The sequence below is a fragment of the Vipera berus genome (genome assembly GCF_964194415.1).
Source record: "Vipera berus genome assembly, chromosome: 2".
Classification (NCBI taxonomy): Eukaryota; Metazoa; Chordata; class Lepidosauria; order Squamata; family Viperidae; genus Vipera; species Vipera berus.
Window position 1 is genome coordinate 268,642,070 of NC_138203.1, and position 15,704 is coordinate 268,657,773.

Here is a 15,704-nt window from a genome sequence, read left to right on the forward strand (position 1 = left end):
ACCTCAGTTGCCAGGAATCCATGGCTGACACTGAATATTTATTATATTTATAACACAATATTGTAAATACAGGTATGATAAATGTACATTAAATGCACAAGGTGTTTAATAATAACAGGACTCCCAAGTACATTGAAATCTATATGGTGGTAGGAAAGCAAAACACTTGAAGGCAAAAGGAAGAAACCGAGAGAAATAATTGGTACAGGCAGTCCTTGACTTACGACTTCTTGCAACTATTTTAAATTATAACAGAACTCCTTTGGCGTGCTGATGACCTGTAGTTGAAGTTCCCAGGTATCACTTGACTGCGCTTTTGCTGCTCAGAAATTGGCTGACATTTATGGCCGTTTACAGCATGCCACTGTCATGTGATCATATTTTATGACGGTTTTGCTGAAACCTGACCTTTGCTGAAAAACAGCCCATAGCAATCAGAATAGAGCCAGAAGGGACCTTGGAGGACTTCTAGTCCAACCCCCTTCTCAAGCAGGAGACCCTATACCATTTCAGACAAATGGCTGTCCAGTCTCTTCTTAAAACCCTCCAGTGATGAAGCACCCACAACGTCTGAAGGCAAGCTGTTCCATTGGTTAATTGTCCTCACTGTTAGGAAGTTTCTCCTTAATTCCTGGTTGCTCCTTTCTTTGATCAGTTTCCAACCATTGTTTCTTTGATGCCCTCTTCTTTGTGGCAGCCCCTCAAATACTGGAATACTGCTATCATATTGCCTATTTCTTCTTTTCTTTAGACTAGCCAAACCCAAGTCCTGCAGCCGTTCTTCCTATGTTTTAGTCTCCAGGCCTTTGATCATCTTAGTTGCTCTTCTCTGAACTTTTTCCAAAGTCTCAACATCTTTTTTTGTAATGTGGTGACCAAAACTGGATGCAGTATTCCAGATGTGGTCTTACTAAGGATTTATAAGGTAAAGGTAAAGGTAAAGGTTCCCCCGCACATGCGTGCTAGTCGTTTCCGACTCTAGGGGCCGGTGCTCATCTCCGTTTCAAAGCCAAAGAGCCAGCGCTTGTCCGAGGACGTCTCCGTGGTCATGTGGCCGGCATGACTAGACGCCAAAGGCGCACGGAACGCTGTTACCTTCCCACCGCAGTGGTCCCTATTTTTCTACTTGCATTTTTTTATGTGCTTTCGAACTGCTAGGTTGGCAGAAGCTGGGACGAGTAACAGGCGCTCACTCTGTTACGCGGCACTCGGGATTTGACCCGCCAAACTGCCGACCTTCTGATCAACAGGCTCAGCGTCCTAACCCACTGAGCCACCGCGTCCCTTAAGGATTTATAAAGTGGTACTAATACTTCATGTGATTTTTGATTCTATGCCTCTGTTTATACAAGCAAGGATTGTATTAGGGTTTTTGGCTGCTGGCTCATCTTTAAGTGATTTAAGTATTTAAGAGATAGAAAACCATTGGTTCACTTAACAATCACAGTGTTCATTTAATGACCTCTGCTACATGGTTGTGAAATTGGGGCAACCACATGGATGACTTGATTTACCTATCACAGTTTGGGATCGTGATGGGTTGTAGGTTGAGGACTAAATGCACAGGAACCTAGATATTTACAAATGCAATTGTGGGGCTGAGGAGGTCAAAAGGATGGGTGACAGCATCTTTAACTGCACGTATGGCAAACAATGCCCTTGGTTGTTTTTTTTAAATGCACATAGCAGGTGCAGCTGGATAGTGTAGATAAGATACAAGTAACGGGAGAATATAATCTTTTCTCTGCTTTGCTTTGGCCTTGACAAAAATGCCCTTGCTATCTAAGGAAATCTCCAGGGCTAGTTGTAGAGATATAGTGGGATATATTCTGCATACCGTATAAATACATAAGAAGATTTCTATTATTAAGAGGTCCCAAGAAAGAAGGGACTTATATTCTCTCCTTGCACTTTGGTGTTGCTGCATGGGGACAAATTTTGTTAAAGGTAAAGGTAAAGGTTCCCTTGCATATGCGTGCTAGTCGTTTCCGACTCTAGGGGCTGGTGCTCATCTCCGTTTCAAAGCCAAAGAGCCAGCGCTTGTCCGAGGACGTCTCCGTGGTCATGTGGCCGGCATGACTAGACGCCAAAGGCGCATGGAACGCTGTTACCTTCCCACCGTAGTGGTCCCTATTTTTCTACTTGCATTTTTACGTGCTTTTGAACTGCTAGGTTGGCAGAAGCTGGGACGAGTAACAAGCGCTCACTCTGTTACGCAGCACTTGGGATTTGACCCGCCAAACTGCCAACCTTCTGATCGACAAGCTCAGTGTCCTAACCCACTGAGCCACCCCATCTTGTTAGGCTCCCCCAAAATGGATACTGTAGCTCTCAAGCCTGCTGCAGCCCACCCTCCCAAGGGCATTACTACTACTTTACTATGTCTTGTCCCACCCTTCTGAAAGGAAACAAGTTCAAGGAAAACTCTCGTTCAAACTTGGAGCCAGGAAGACTTGCTGGGTCCTGTGGCTGATGAGGTCACAATATGCCATTCAAAACAGAGTGAAGTTCAATGTGTATCACAGGTAAAAAAAGAGATTCAGTCTTCAAGTGCATGTAGTAGGAAGGGATGAAAAGTGATATCAAACAATCACAGCGTATACCGTGGCATTGTCCGGAGCCTGAACAGGTAGAGATTTTCCTTGGAGATGCTGCAGCTGAGCATAATAAAGGGAAGCAGATCTCTGGAAAAGAAAGCAGCATTAGACAAAGGGTTGATTTATCTGATTAGTAGCATTCTAATACCCATTAGCATACTCATGCTAGCACTGATGATATTACCTAGTTGGGTAATGAAATGTCTGCAAAAAAAGCAACCAAGCTCAGAAAGCATCAAGGGCCCCATCGTTCAATCCTCCTGAACTATAAATATTTTCTTCTATTGGTTAGAATACCCTTAGAGACTGAAGGGGGGGGGGAAATAATATTTGCTATAATATAACAATTGATAATATAACATGTTATGTACGGGAATGAATAAACACAAGCAGCGGCTCACTGACACCATCAGGTGGCGCTGTACTGTGACAGGATTGGCTGACTAGAGCTCGGTGGGAAACCAGATAAAGGGATTGGCTGCGAGCGTACCTGGCCAGGTACAGTATATAAGGGGCACAAGTAACCCCTATTGTTCTGTTCAGTACTTCCACTTATACAAAACTGCCATGCTGAACGCTTTGTCCGTCGTATTGCCATGCGGTCGAGAACCCACTACACAATATAACGTGCTCCAGCATTTCATTTCTCCTTTCCTTCTTAAAAAGAGGGTCAGGGGTCAGGGGTCCCCAACCTGTGGGCTATGGCCCACTACTGGGCCCTGGCCTGTTGGCCACCGGGTCGTGTGACTGACTGGCCAGTGAGCGTGCATCTGTGCATGCACTCACACACCCCCTTACTAGCATCGCTGCGAGTGTCACGTGAGCGCTAAGAATTGCTGCAAGTGTTGTGTGAGCACTAGTGGGCCCGTTCACGTGTGTGCATAAAGATGCCTACCCCTCCAGGCCGCCAATCCAGAAATGTTGGGGAACACTCTCCTAGGCAGCTTAACCGTTTCAAACTAGGTTCCTTTTACAAGTGCTGGATTACAATTTCCAACATGTTTACCAGGGTGACGGGTCTGGTGGACCAATTTTAGACTATAGCAAGCTGGGGAAGTCTGGCCAGCTGATAAATAACGAACCACAGGCAGATCTTGACTTATAATCACAAGTGGGACCTGAAATGGCCGATGTGAGCATTAGGTGAGAGCCATGCCTGATTTTTTTTAAAACCTTTTTTGACACGGTTGTTAAGCAAACCATGTGGCCATTAAGCGAATCCAGCTTCTCCCATTGACTTTGCTTGTCAGAAGTCCCTGAGAAGGTCACAAATGGCATTCATATAACCCCCCGGGACACTGCAACCATGGTAAATACATGCCGGTTCTGAGCACTCAAATTCTGATCACGTGAGTGTGGGGATGCCACAACAGTTATAAGTGCAAGAACTAATTGTATGTCACTTTTTTTTAGCCCCATCCTAACTTTGAAAGACCATTAAGTGAAAAATTGCAAATCGAGGTCTACCTGTGCACTTAAAGACAAACTGATCAGGCTGAAGCCCCCAGTCATAAGTCAAGGACTAACTGAATTGAAAAGTTAATATTTGTGGTGAGTCCAGTTACGGGAGTATGGCATAACACCCTGGACTCACAGTCTGCCCAAGTTTATTCTGACCGTGCTGTGCTCTTAGGAACATCCAGCTGGTAGTTACCTCATCCAGACTCTCCTGTTTGCCTATTTTCTCCTTTCTGATGGGATTTCTCGCGGAAGCGAAATCTTGAGGTTGCGGTGTCATAATAAGCAAGATATGGAAAAAAAAGAGAGAAACGGACATAGTGAAAGGAGAATAAAATAACTGAAAAGATGGCAGGACAGATTTGGTCTAGAAAAACCTCCAAAGTCTCTATTAACTCAACAACTCTATGACTGTGGGAAGGGAGCAACAAGTAAGCTTCCGTGTCGTTTTGGAAATATTCAAAACGTCCCATTTAAAAACAAAAACATTCTGCACAGAGAGGACTAGTCCAGAAATATCGTTCAAAAAAGAATCAGTGGGAAAGACCCCCATACACTCCTTACCTGTATCCTCCATTCTTTCACCAGAAGCCCTAGAAAGAAATGTTTTTAAAAAAATTATAATGAATATGGTAAGACCAGCTAAAATAGCATCCTCTTCCTTATTAAACTCCTTTCTCGGTAAGCAGATTTGGCAATGTTTCATACCTTGGCAGGGAATACTGAGAATAGATTGTACTTCTGAAAAATAACTATGTTGGTTTAGGGCAGGGGTAGGCAACCTCGGCTCTTTTATGGCTCATGGACTTCAACTCCCAGAATTCCCGAGTCAGCATAGTTGAAGTCCATGAGTCATAAAAGAGCCGAGGTTGCCTACCCCTGGTTTAGGGACAGGTTGTAGGCCAGTGTAATGTCGAACCATTCTGTGCTTACAATTGCATAATAGATGGGACCTCATACATTTTGTGGAACAACAGAGTTGGAAGGGACCTTGGAGATCATCTAGTCCAACCCCCTCCTCAGGCAGGAAGCCCTATACCATTTCAAACAAATGACTGTCCTATCTCTTCTTACAAACTTCATGTTGGAGCATTCATGACTTCTGGAGGCAAGTTGTTGCACTAATTGTTCTAACTATCAGGACATTTTTTTTTCTTATTTCTAAATTGGTTCTCTCCTTGATTAGTTTCCATCCATTGCTTCTTGTCCTGGCTTCAGGTGTTTTGGAGAATAGCTTGGCTCCCTCTACTTTGTGGCAACCCTGGAGATATTGGAACACTGCTATCATGTCACCCCTAGTCCTTCTCTTCATTAAACTAGACATGCCCAATTCCAGCAACTGTTCTTTATATGTTTTAGCCTCCAGTCCACCAATTATCTTTGTTGCTCTTTGTTCTGTACCAGCCTGCTACCGGCCCTGCAGAAAAGGCAGGGACAACCCCTTTTACAAGAAGGCAAGAGGCTGGAATTACGCCTGCCAAATTTATTGCTACAAAAACAAATAGAACAAGACACAAACCAAGAAACAGGAGCTTTTCAAGCGGTTGCCTTCAGCAAACCAGCCCTCCCACGCATTCCCCCTTAAATACAGTTCAGGGCGTGGCTTCTCTCTGCCTCCTTCCGAGGAGCCCCATTGCCTTCCTCTGTTTACTCCTGATTGACTGCCTCCTGCGTCGGGCGTCCTTGAACAGGGCCAGCTGTGGGTCATCTTCATCCACGCTGTCAGGCTCACACAGCTGGGTCTGCGTCGTGACCAGATGAGAGGGGCCTGGCTGGGGGCTCTCATCAAGCTGTCCAATCCCCTCAGCAAGCTCTTCAACACCCCCCTCCTCCTCCTCCTCTGAGTCGTCCGACCCAACTGCCGAACCCACAGGCTGACCCTGAATCACAACACTCTTCTCTGTACCCTTTCTAGAGTCTCAACATCTTTTTTTTACATAATGGTGACCAAAACTGGATGAAGTATTCCAAGCGTGGCCTTACCAAGGCATTGTAAAGTGGTATTAACACTTCACGTGATCTTGATTCTATCCCTCTGTTCATGCAACCTAGGACTGTGTTGGCTGTTTTGGCAGCTGCAGCACACTGCTGGCTCATGTTCAAGTGATTGTCCACTAGGACTCCAAGATCCCTCTGACAATTACAACTATTGAGCCAGGTACCATCTGTGCATTTGGATTTTCTTGCCTAAATGGAGAAGAGACTATGAAGAAGAGACATTTTCCCCATAAAACCAAGATCATAGGAGGTTCCAAATAGGCTAGAGCAGTGTTTCTCAACCTCAACAACTTTAGGACATGTGGACCTCAACTCCCAGAACTCATGCTACCATAAGCATTTTGGAAGTTGAAGTCCACTCATCTTAAAGTTGCTGATGTTGAGAGATGGTAGTGTAGAGAGTTTAAATGCATACAGCAGACTCTCTGGATGGATAATGGTGGAATGGCTGCAGCCTGATTCCCATTTGATTTTATTTGGAACAGTACAAAATCCTTGAAGACAACTGTAAGGCCAAGAATAATGTAATGGTTAAAGCATTGGACTAGGACCTAAAATACCACCCACTGTATGACATGAAAGTTATTTCATGATGATTACAATGTCCTGGTTCAACTGACCTTGCAGTGTTGTTATGAGGACACCTGGATGAAAAGAAGAATATGAATACAACCAGTGAAACAATTCCTAAAAACAAGGTATGTTCCCAAAGCCCAGTAATAGCAGCCAGTAATGAACACAATGTGATGGCATTTGGGGAGGATCTACTAGATCTACTCCCTGTGATCTACTAGAAGAGCTATGAGTTTCTAAATTTAACAACCATTTTAATGATCAACAATTTCATTTTAATGATCAATGGCAATTGACTTAGCAGCGAATTATAGATAGTCCTCAACTTTCAACAATTTGAATTTGTGTTGCTAAGCAAGGCAGTTGATAAGGGAGTAACACCTGATTTTACAACCTTTTCTGTCACGGATGTTAAGTGTAATACCGCCGTTGTTAGTAAATTGTATGTTGGATTGTAAGCAAATCCAACTTCCCCTATTGACTTTGCTTGTCAGAAGGTGGCGAGGAAGATTGCAAATGGCGATCATATGACCCCTCCAAACACTGCAAACATTGTAAATACATGCCGGTTGCTAAGCGCCCCAATTTTGATCATGTGACCATGGCAGAGGTTCCCAACCCCCAGTCCGTGGACTGGCACAGGGCCGCGGCAAGTCAGAAACCGGTCTGTGCAAACAAGCAAAGCCCCATCCATGGGATGCAGGCAGTACATGAAACCATGCCCCCTCCAGTCTGCAGAAAAACCTCTCTCCATGAAACCGGTCCCTGGTGCTCAAAAGATTGTGGACCTCTGACCATGGGGATTCTGCTATGGTTATGACTGTGAGGACCAGTTGTAAATCTCTTTTTTCATTGCCACTGTAATTTCAAACGGTCACTTAATGAACGGCTGTAAGTTGGGGACTACCTGTACAGGAGCCAAAATAGGGAGTGGAGTAATAGCCGGTTGAAAACACGTCACCTCCCTCCCGTCAAAGTTCTTCACAGAAGCATCTTGACCCACCTGCTTGAAAAATCTTTTTTCCAAAAATACAAGGTCACACTCAAGGCAGCCGCGATCAGAGCCACACCCACGAACAGCAGCATCCAAATCCAGGTAGCAATTCTATCCACGGCATGGCGTTTCTGGGTAACTTCGGTGGTTTGAAGGACAGCAGGACTTGACCAATCAGATAATGCTGGCCAAGTGGGCTGAGTAGAATCAATATACTCAGGATCTGTTGGGAAGGTGACAATGGAATGAAAAATACAGGATATTTTTTTCTCCAAGTCAAGCACTGTGGCCTCTTTCCCTCTTCTGAAAGAGTTTCAGATTTTATTTTTTTATTTTTTTATTTATTTTATTTTATTTAATTTGTATACCGCCCTTCTCCCGAAGGACTCAGGGCGGTGTACAGGGCAATAAATACCAAAAATACAGAATACAAAAATTAAAACAGATTAAACCATTGTGCCCGAAGGTGTTTTAATTACAGGTAGTCCTCAACTTACGACCAGAACTGAGTCCAACATTTATGTTGCTAAGTGAGAAACTTGTTAAGTGATTTTTGCCCCATTTTATCACCTTTCTTGCCACTGTGGTTAAATGAATCACTGCAGTTGTTATGTTGGTAACAGGGTTGGTAAGTGAATCTGGCTTCCCTGTTGATTTTGCTTGTTAGAAGGGTGCAAATGTTGATCACATGACCCCCAGGACACTGCAACCGCCGTAAGTACATGCCAGTTGCCAAGCATCTGAATTTTGACCGCGTGGCCATGGGATGCTGCAAGAGTCGTAAGTGTGAAAAACGGTCGCAAGTCACTTTTTTTCAGTGCCGTTGTAACTTTGACTTTACTAAATGAAGGGTTGTAAGTCGAGGACTGCCTGTATAAAAACCAGATGGAGAAATGGACAGTGATGGTTCTCCAGAAGGAGCCTGAAAGTACTGATTGTCTCCTTCACTATCTGATGGGGAAATCAAATAATTTTTGGACACCTGGTACATCAGGCTCAGTCACGGATGGGAAGAAGCCATGTCTGCTGAACATTTCCCCTCTCTGTGTGAAACTCTTTAATGTAGAGTTCCCCAACCGTTCGGGATTGGAAGCCCGGGAAGGGGGGAAAGAAGGGATGGTTTTGTGCGTGTGGGTGAACGCATGCCCGCGGGCACAAACACCCATTGTTGCACGAGTGGGGCTGTGAGTGCTTGCGTGAGTGGCACCACGAACGCCCACAACGCTCACAGCGACACTCGCATGAGTGCGGTCACAAATGCCTGTGATGCTTGCGGTGACACGCAAGTGGGGCTATGCGTGTGCACATACTTGCACACACTAGCCAGCCACTTATGCGGCCCAGTGGCCAAGAGGCCATGACCCGGTAGTGGGCCGTGGCCCATAAGTTGGGGACCCCTGCCTTAATGCAGATACTGTAAATTACTGTTAAAAGCAAACTGTTTATTCCCAACTTACTTTCGTCCTGCTCTCCAGTGGGTAAACTCAAGCAAATTTCAGAACTCCAAGCAGGATTGAACGTAGACTGGCACTCCCAGCGTCCCCATATCTCATCCTCTATGGAATGTAATAATACTGAAGAGCCCATGTTGCTCTTCCTAGCCCAGGGTCGGTTGCCTAGTCGGTTTGAGTTCAGCAGCCATCGGAAACCATCAGTTTTCCGTTTAGAGCAGTGCTGGCACTTGAGCTGCAAATAGGAGATGCTGATCTTGTGGGAGGAGACCAAGATGTTGTTGTGGCAGCCTGAAGAAAAAGAAGGAAATAAGGTAGATGGTAGGATTAACTCTGGAGTTGAAGGAATCCTAAGGTGTGCTAGGCCAGTGTTTTTCAACCTTTTTTGGGCAAAGGCACACTTGTTTCATGAAAAAAATCACGAGGCACTCCACCATTAGAAAATGTTAAAAAATTTAACTCTGTGCCTATATTGACTATATATAAAGTAATTCTCTTGAATAGGAATCAAATAAACACAAAGAAAGTATTTTATAATTACTTTTCAATTTTTCCCACGGCACACCAGGCAACCTCTCGCGGCACACTAGTGTGCCGCGGAACAGTGGTTGAAAAACACTGTGCTAGGCAACCAGGAACGCTTTGTTTCCCACAATCTTCCCAACATAGAACTAGATCCTCTTTCTGGGCCAGGGATCATGTTTGGTATTTTGGGAGAGCCGGTTAGAAGAATTGATCCAAAATAGGCAGCGAGACTTTTAGTAGCACAATATTGGAAGAAGGAAGAACTGCCGACTATAGAAGAGTGGACTTTAAAAGTTTCTAACTTGGCGGAAATGGCAAAGATTTCAGCGTATTTGAAAGACCAATCGCAACAGAGATACATTGTGGAATGGAGGAGATGGATTGAATATATTCAGAATAAATATGGGACTAAAAAGTTTCATTTAGCATTTGAATAAGTAGTGGATCTATATGATGTATAACTAGTTAGTAGTTATTTTATTAATATTTTGACGATGGAGAGTTAAAGTGCGACAGAATTTAATGTTTTATTGTTGTTAGCATATTTTAGATTATGGTTGTTTGTATTTTTATACCCTGTATTCAGCTCTGGGAAGTCGGGGAGGGGGGAGGGTAGGGTAGGGAGGGGTTGGGGAGAGGGGAGGGGGAGGAGGGGGGTTGTATTTAAAAATGTATTGTAAAACTTTTCAATAAAAAAAAGTTACAATAGCACTGAAAAAGTGACATGACCATTTTTCACACTTATGACCATTGCAATAACCCTATGGTCACTTGATCAAAATTCAGATGCTTGGCAACTGACTCATATTTATGACGTTGCAGTGTCCTGGGTCAGGTGATCACCTTTTGCGACCTTCTGTCAAGCAAAGACCATGGGGAAGCCAGATTTACTTAACAACTGTGTTACTAACTGAACATCTGCAGTGATTCACTGTGGCAAGAAAGGCTATAAATTGGGGGCAAAACTCACTTAACAACTCACTTAGTAACAGACATTTTGGGCTCAGTTGTGGTCATAAGTCGAGGATTGCCTGTACAGAGAATGGAATGGTTAAAAGTTCATGCCTGAAAAATTATATATTGACTATTAGGGAAAAGTAATATTTCGGATGCATTCATGCAGACATACCTGTGGTTACGTTCAGGATGGTGTGAGTTTCTGAGCCGTTGGATAAGCGACAGATGTAAATCCCCGAATCGCTCATGATGAGGTTCTTAAGGATTAGTAATTGTGGAGGCTGGTAGATTAGGCGTTGGTTGAACCGAAGAGGAATTACTTCATTCCTGGCGGGATTCCAGTTTATCTCCACTCTCTCTGTGCTGGTGTTCGCACATTTGGGATTCAGAGGGAGCCAAAACAAGTGTGTGTAATAGCCCACAGCTTCACAGGGAAAGTAGGCCTCCTCCCCAGGTTTATGAGTGAGCCTTTTCACCAAGATTGCTGATGGAGAAGACAAGCAGAAGTTAACCACCTCTCGGCCAAACGCTGCTTCCTACCCTACTTTTGAGAGTCCTACTCACAAGAAACCATTCTCTTGATTCTTCTTTTAAGCAGTTTTTGCCCAACCTTGTGGTGCCCAGATGTAGTGGGCCAACACTTCCCATCATTCCCAAATAGTTCAGGATAATGAGCATTGTAATTTATCTTGCGGAGAGGATGCTGAGATACTTGTAGTTTTTTTTTTTTGAGGCATCTGACTCTCGTGCCCTTGAACACACAGGCTAATCTTTCACATACGCAAATCCTAAACGTGCACCCACACAAAATTTGTCTTTCCATTTAAACCCACAAATGAAAGAGAGGTCACTAAAAATAAGAGAAGTCTTTCGTCTCACCCCACTTCTTCATCTCCCAGCTCCAAGATGGCCCCTCAGGGTTTTTTTGTTACCTTGCCCTTTCCTCAGAAGGATTATTTCCACCAATACATTCAGGAGACAAAACTTCATATTTGCACCCCCGCTTGGATGTTTTGCAATGCCTTCTACCATCATTAATTCCACTCAAGAAAAGGAGGGAAGCATTTTTGAACAAGAGGCCAAAATTAGCGCTCTGAAAAGGTTATCGCTTCTTTGTGGTGTTTTGGTTTTCCTCTGTGAGTCAAAGGAGGAACACCATTTTATCATCTCCAGCCAGCCACAGTGTGTGGTTTCAGCTTTGGGACGGGGAAGGCCAGGCTGTCTCATGGACAGCTAAGTTATTTCTGTTCATGTTCATCTCACACCAAGGTTGATGGAAACTAAGGAGGAATCTTGGCAGGGACCCATAACTTACCTATTGCCTTAAAATACGACTGCTATTCCTGAAAACAACACAAAACCAAGCAAAAACAAAAACAGAAAAAAACAACAACAGGTATCAGCTCAGGGAATTAACAATACTCATTTTGCAATTGCTATTTAACTAAAATGCTTCTTAGAATCATGGAACCAGAAGGTTGGAGGCATCTTGGAGGTCTTCGAACCCAACCCACTTCCCAAGGCAGGAAGCCTTAAACCATCTTTGGGTTGAAAACTTCCAGCGACGGAGAGCCCACAATTCCAGGAGGAAGGCACCTTAGTTTATTTATTTATTTAGAAAATTTATATGGCCGCCCACTCACTCTCAGGGACTCTGGGTGGCTTACAAAAAAATTAAACAGTTCAATTCTGAACAATTGTGACATATTAGAAGTAAGCCTTTATTCCAAGCCCAAGAAAGGAGAACAGTAAAACGTTTATTCAGGGTGGGGGACCTGAGAGTACACCCCACTGTACAGCTAGTCCTTGACTTACAACCATTCGTTTAGTGACTTTGAAGTTAGGACGATGCTGAGAAAAGTAATTTATGAATGGTCCTAGCTCTAAAGTTCTCACAACATCCCTGCAGTCACTTGATTGTGACTCAGGTCCTTAGCAACTGTTAATTTTTTTTAATTTTAATTTTAATTCCATTTATATCCCGCCCTTCTCCGAAGACTCAGGGCGGCTTACAAGCTTAGCAGTAGCCTTCATTCTATGTATATGCCTGCTTATTAGGGCTTTCACACACACCCCAAGCGGCATTATTACAAAGTCAGCTTAATTGCCCCCAACAATCTGGGTCCTCATTTTACCTACCTGGGAAGGATGGAAGGCTGAGTCAACCTTGAGCCTGGTGGGATGCGAACCTGCACTAATTGCAGGCAGCTGGTGTTACTTAAGGAGGCATTAGCCCACTGCTCCACCAAGTTAAGCATATGTTGCAGTGTTTTGGGGATCATGTGATCACTGTTTGTGACTTTCCCAGCTGACTTCTGACAAGCCAAGTCAATGTGTGTGTGTGGGGGGGGGAAGCTGGCTTTGCTTACCAACCTCATGATTTACTTAATGTCCGTGGCAAAAAAGATCGTAAAATCAGGCATGGTCATGTGATGACTTATTTAATGACTGCATTGCTTAGCGACAGATGTTTCCAATTGCAGTTGTAAGTCAAGGACTGTCTGTAGAGCATGCGTAAAGTACATTATGTTCTTCTCCGGCCATCAAGCTTCTTCAGTTTTTCTAAAGTTGAAATTTGTCAGCCATTTTCCTGATGTTCACTCCAGAAAAACATGAAAATAAAATAAACCCCTACAACAAATCAAGGGGGAAAAAAGCAGGGGGAGGGGGCCGAGAAGGAAAACAAAGGAAGCTTGAGTATGAATGCTGCAGTTATTATCTCCTTGACCACCAAAAGCCCTTACTCTTAACAATGAGATGCATTTAATTATTAATAGTTAGCAGATCTTTATACAAGTAGTTGACTTCCAAGTTTGTTTAGTGACCAAAGTTACAATGGCATTGAAAAGTGACTTATGACCTTTTTTACACCTATGACCATTGCAGCACCCCATGGTCATGTGATCAAAATTTGGATGCTTAGCAACCAGTATTTATGAGATTTTCAGTGTCCTGGGGTCATGTCAATGGGGGAGTCAGATTCACTTTGCAACCGCATTACTAACTTAACAACTGCAGTGTTAAGTTGTTCACTTAACAACTGTGGCAAGAAAAGTTGTAAAACGGGACAAAACTCACTTAACAATTCATCTTGCCTTTGGAAATGTGTGAGACCTTGTCCATCAAGTTTCTTCTTCTTGTCTATGGAGATTCTCTGTCATCCAGGTCATGGCTGCCCCAAAGGTGTTTTTTCAAAAGACAACTGGACTTTTCCTTGAAGACATTCCTTTAAGATGTGAGCTACAAATGTTCTCCTTTATTAAGGCCTCAATCTTGGTAACTTGGAAGATGTGTGGACTTCAACTCCCAGAATTCCACGGACACCCATGCTGGAGGAGAAATTCTGGGAGCTGATGTCCACACATCTTAAAAGTTGCTGAGGTTCAGAAGCCCTAATAAAGGAGAATATTGATAGTTCAGGGTTGACATGATGGGTCCTCTCTGAGCTTGGTTGTTTTCTGGCAAGTGGGGATGTTTCATTACCCAAACTAGGTAACATCATCAGTGCTAGTAAGGAGTGCGGTTTGCCGTCAGGTTATATTCTACTGGATTGTCAGTGTTGGGGGGGGGCCTTAGAGATACCCCTTGATTGGGGTATTAAGATCGTTGGTCTGATGTTAATCTTGGAGTTAATCTATGCTCAACTGGGTGTTGATCATTAGTGGACAGCTCTTTACATGGGGCTTCCCTTGAAGACCACTCGGAGGCTCCAACTGGTACAGAATGCGGCCGCGAGAGTTGTCTTGGGAGTTTCCCGGTACTCCCATGTTACACCTTTGCTCCGCGAGCTACATTGGTTACTAGTTGTCTTCCAGGTGAGATTCAAGGTTTTGGTTATGATCTTCAAGTCCTTACATGGCATGGATCCGGGGTACCTCGAGGACCACCTGCTGCTGGCGTCAACCTCCCTCCGCCCTGTGCGTTCCCACAGAGAGGGCCTCCTCAGGGTGCCTCCGGTCAGGGAATGTCGACTGGTGGCCCCCAGGGGGAGATCCTTCTCTGTGGGCGCCCCGGCTCTATGGAACCAACTGCCGGTTGAGCTCCAGATGGCATCGGACCTTCGCTCCTTCCGGCATGGCCTGAAGACCCACTTGTTTGAACTAGCTGGTCTGGCCTGATGGGGAACGTTAGGGTTTTTTAATGTGTTTTTTATTGTTATTGTATTTTTAATTGGGCATTTGTTTAATTCCTTTTTAATTTTTGTATTTGCTATTTATATATGCCCTGTTCACCGCCCTGAGTCCTTCGGGAGAAGGGCGGTATACAAATTTAATAAAAGTAAAGTAAAGTAAAGTAAAGCTGTTTTGGTTTTGTTGTCCCCCCTTCGGTTTGTTGATTGTCTTCTGCATAGCCTATTGATGGCTGATTTGTTAAGAGGGCCAGGCAGGCTTCTAGAAATTCCCTAGTGATTTTGAACTTGGCTAGGTTTCGGATGGTCGTAATTTCCCAACTGAAAGTATGGGAAACTATTGAGAAGCCCTGTTCTAAACTAGGAAATTAAGAAAAAAAAAATAGCAACAAAATCCTCTTGATCCAATGGACAGGTCAGCACTTTGTATTGCCAATTTCCCCCCCCCCCTCATTTAGTTTTGAGGTTTAGGGTAAAAACTCATGAGGATATTTATTAGCCTTTCTTAAATAATTTATCTGTATACTTCCTGCTTACTCTATTCTTCCTTCCTTCATGGACTGTTTCTTCAGCTAGTCCACAGGTCTGCAACCCGCGGCTCCGGAGCCGCATGCGGCTCTTTCAGCCATCTCCTGTGGCTCCTAGTCCTCTGCCATGTGCAGTCCAAAAAAAAAAGTGGGACTAAAAAAGTTCAACCAATGAATTCAAATATGCAGGGTAGGTGCATATCTCGCCTTGGCTCCACTCTTCAGTCAAACCCTGTTCTGCGCATGCATGCATGCATGTACGCGCATGCGCACACATTTTTTGCGGCTCCCAGTTTTTCCTTTTGTGAGGGAACCGGTTCCGAGTGGCTCTTTCACTGTTTCAGGTTGCTGACCCCTGAGCTAGTCAGATGCTCTCCGCCCTTTTCATTTCTAAACATTCTTCAGGATAGTTAAAGGCTATTTCTGTACTGAAATATTCCACCCTAGGCAAACAGCTCACCCACTAACAGGAGGACCACACAGCATGGAAGTCCT

The 15,704-nt window shown here is 44.1% G+C and overlaps 2 long non-coding RNA genes across 2 annotated transcripts; both read right to left on the reverse strand.

The window, feature by feature from the left end:
* Positions 1-19: 19 nt before the first annotated feature.
* Positions 20-4,828, reverse strand: LOC308661423. The gene is made up of 2 exons (XR_014024948.1): positions 4,252-4,828; positions 20-2,684 (listed from the first exon to the last, which is right to left on the reverse strand). It is a non-coding gene; the product is annotated as an uncharacterized lncRNA (long non-coding RNA).
* A 1,314-nt stretch (positions 4,829-6,142) lies between these two features.
* On the reverse strand, positions 6,143-7,656 carry LOC308664425. The gene is made up of 3 exons (XR_014025671.1): positions 7,630-7,656; positions 6,674-6,697; positions 6,143-6,242 (listed from the first exon to the last, which is right to left on the reverse strand). It is a non-coding gene; the product is annotated as an uncharacterized lncRNA (long non-coding RNA).
* Positions 7,657-15,704: the final 8,048 nt, after the last annotated feature.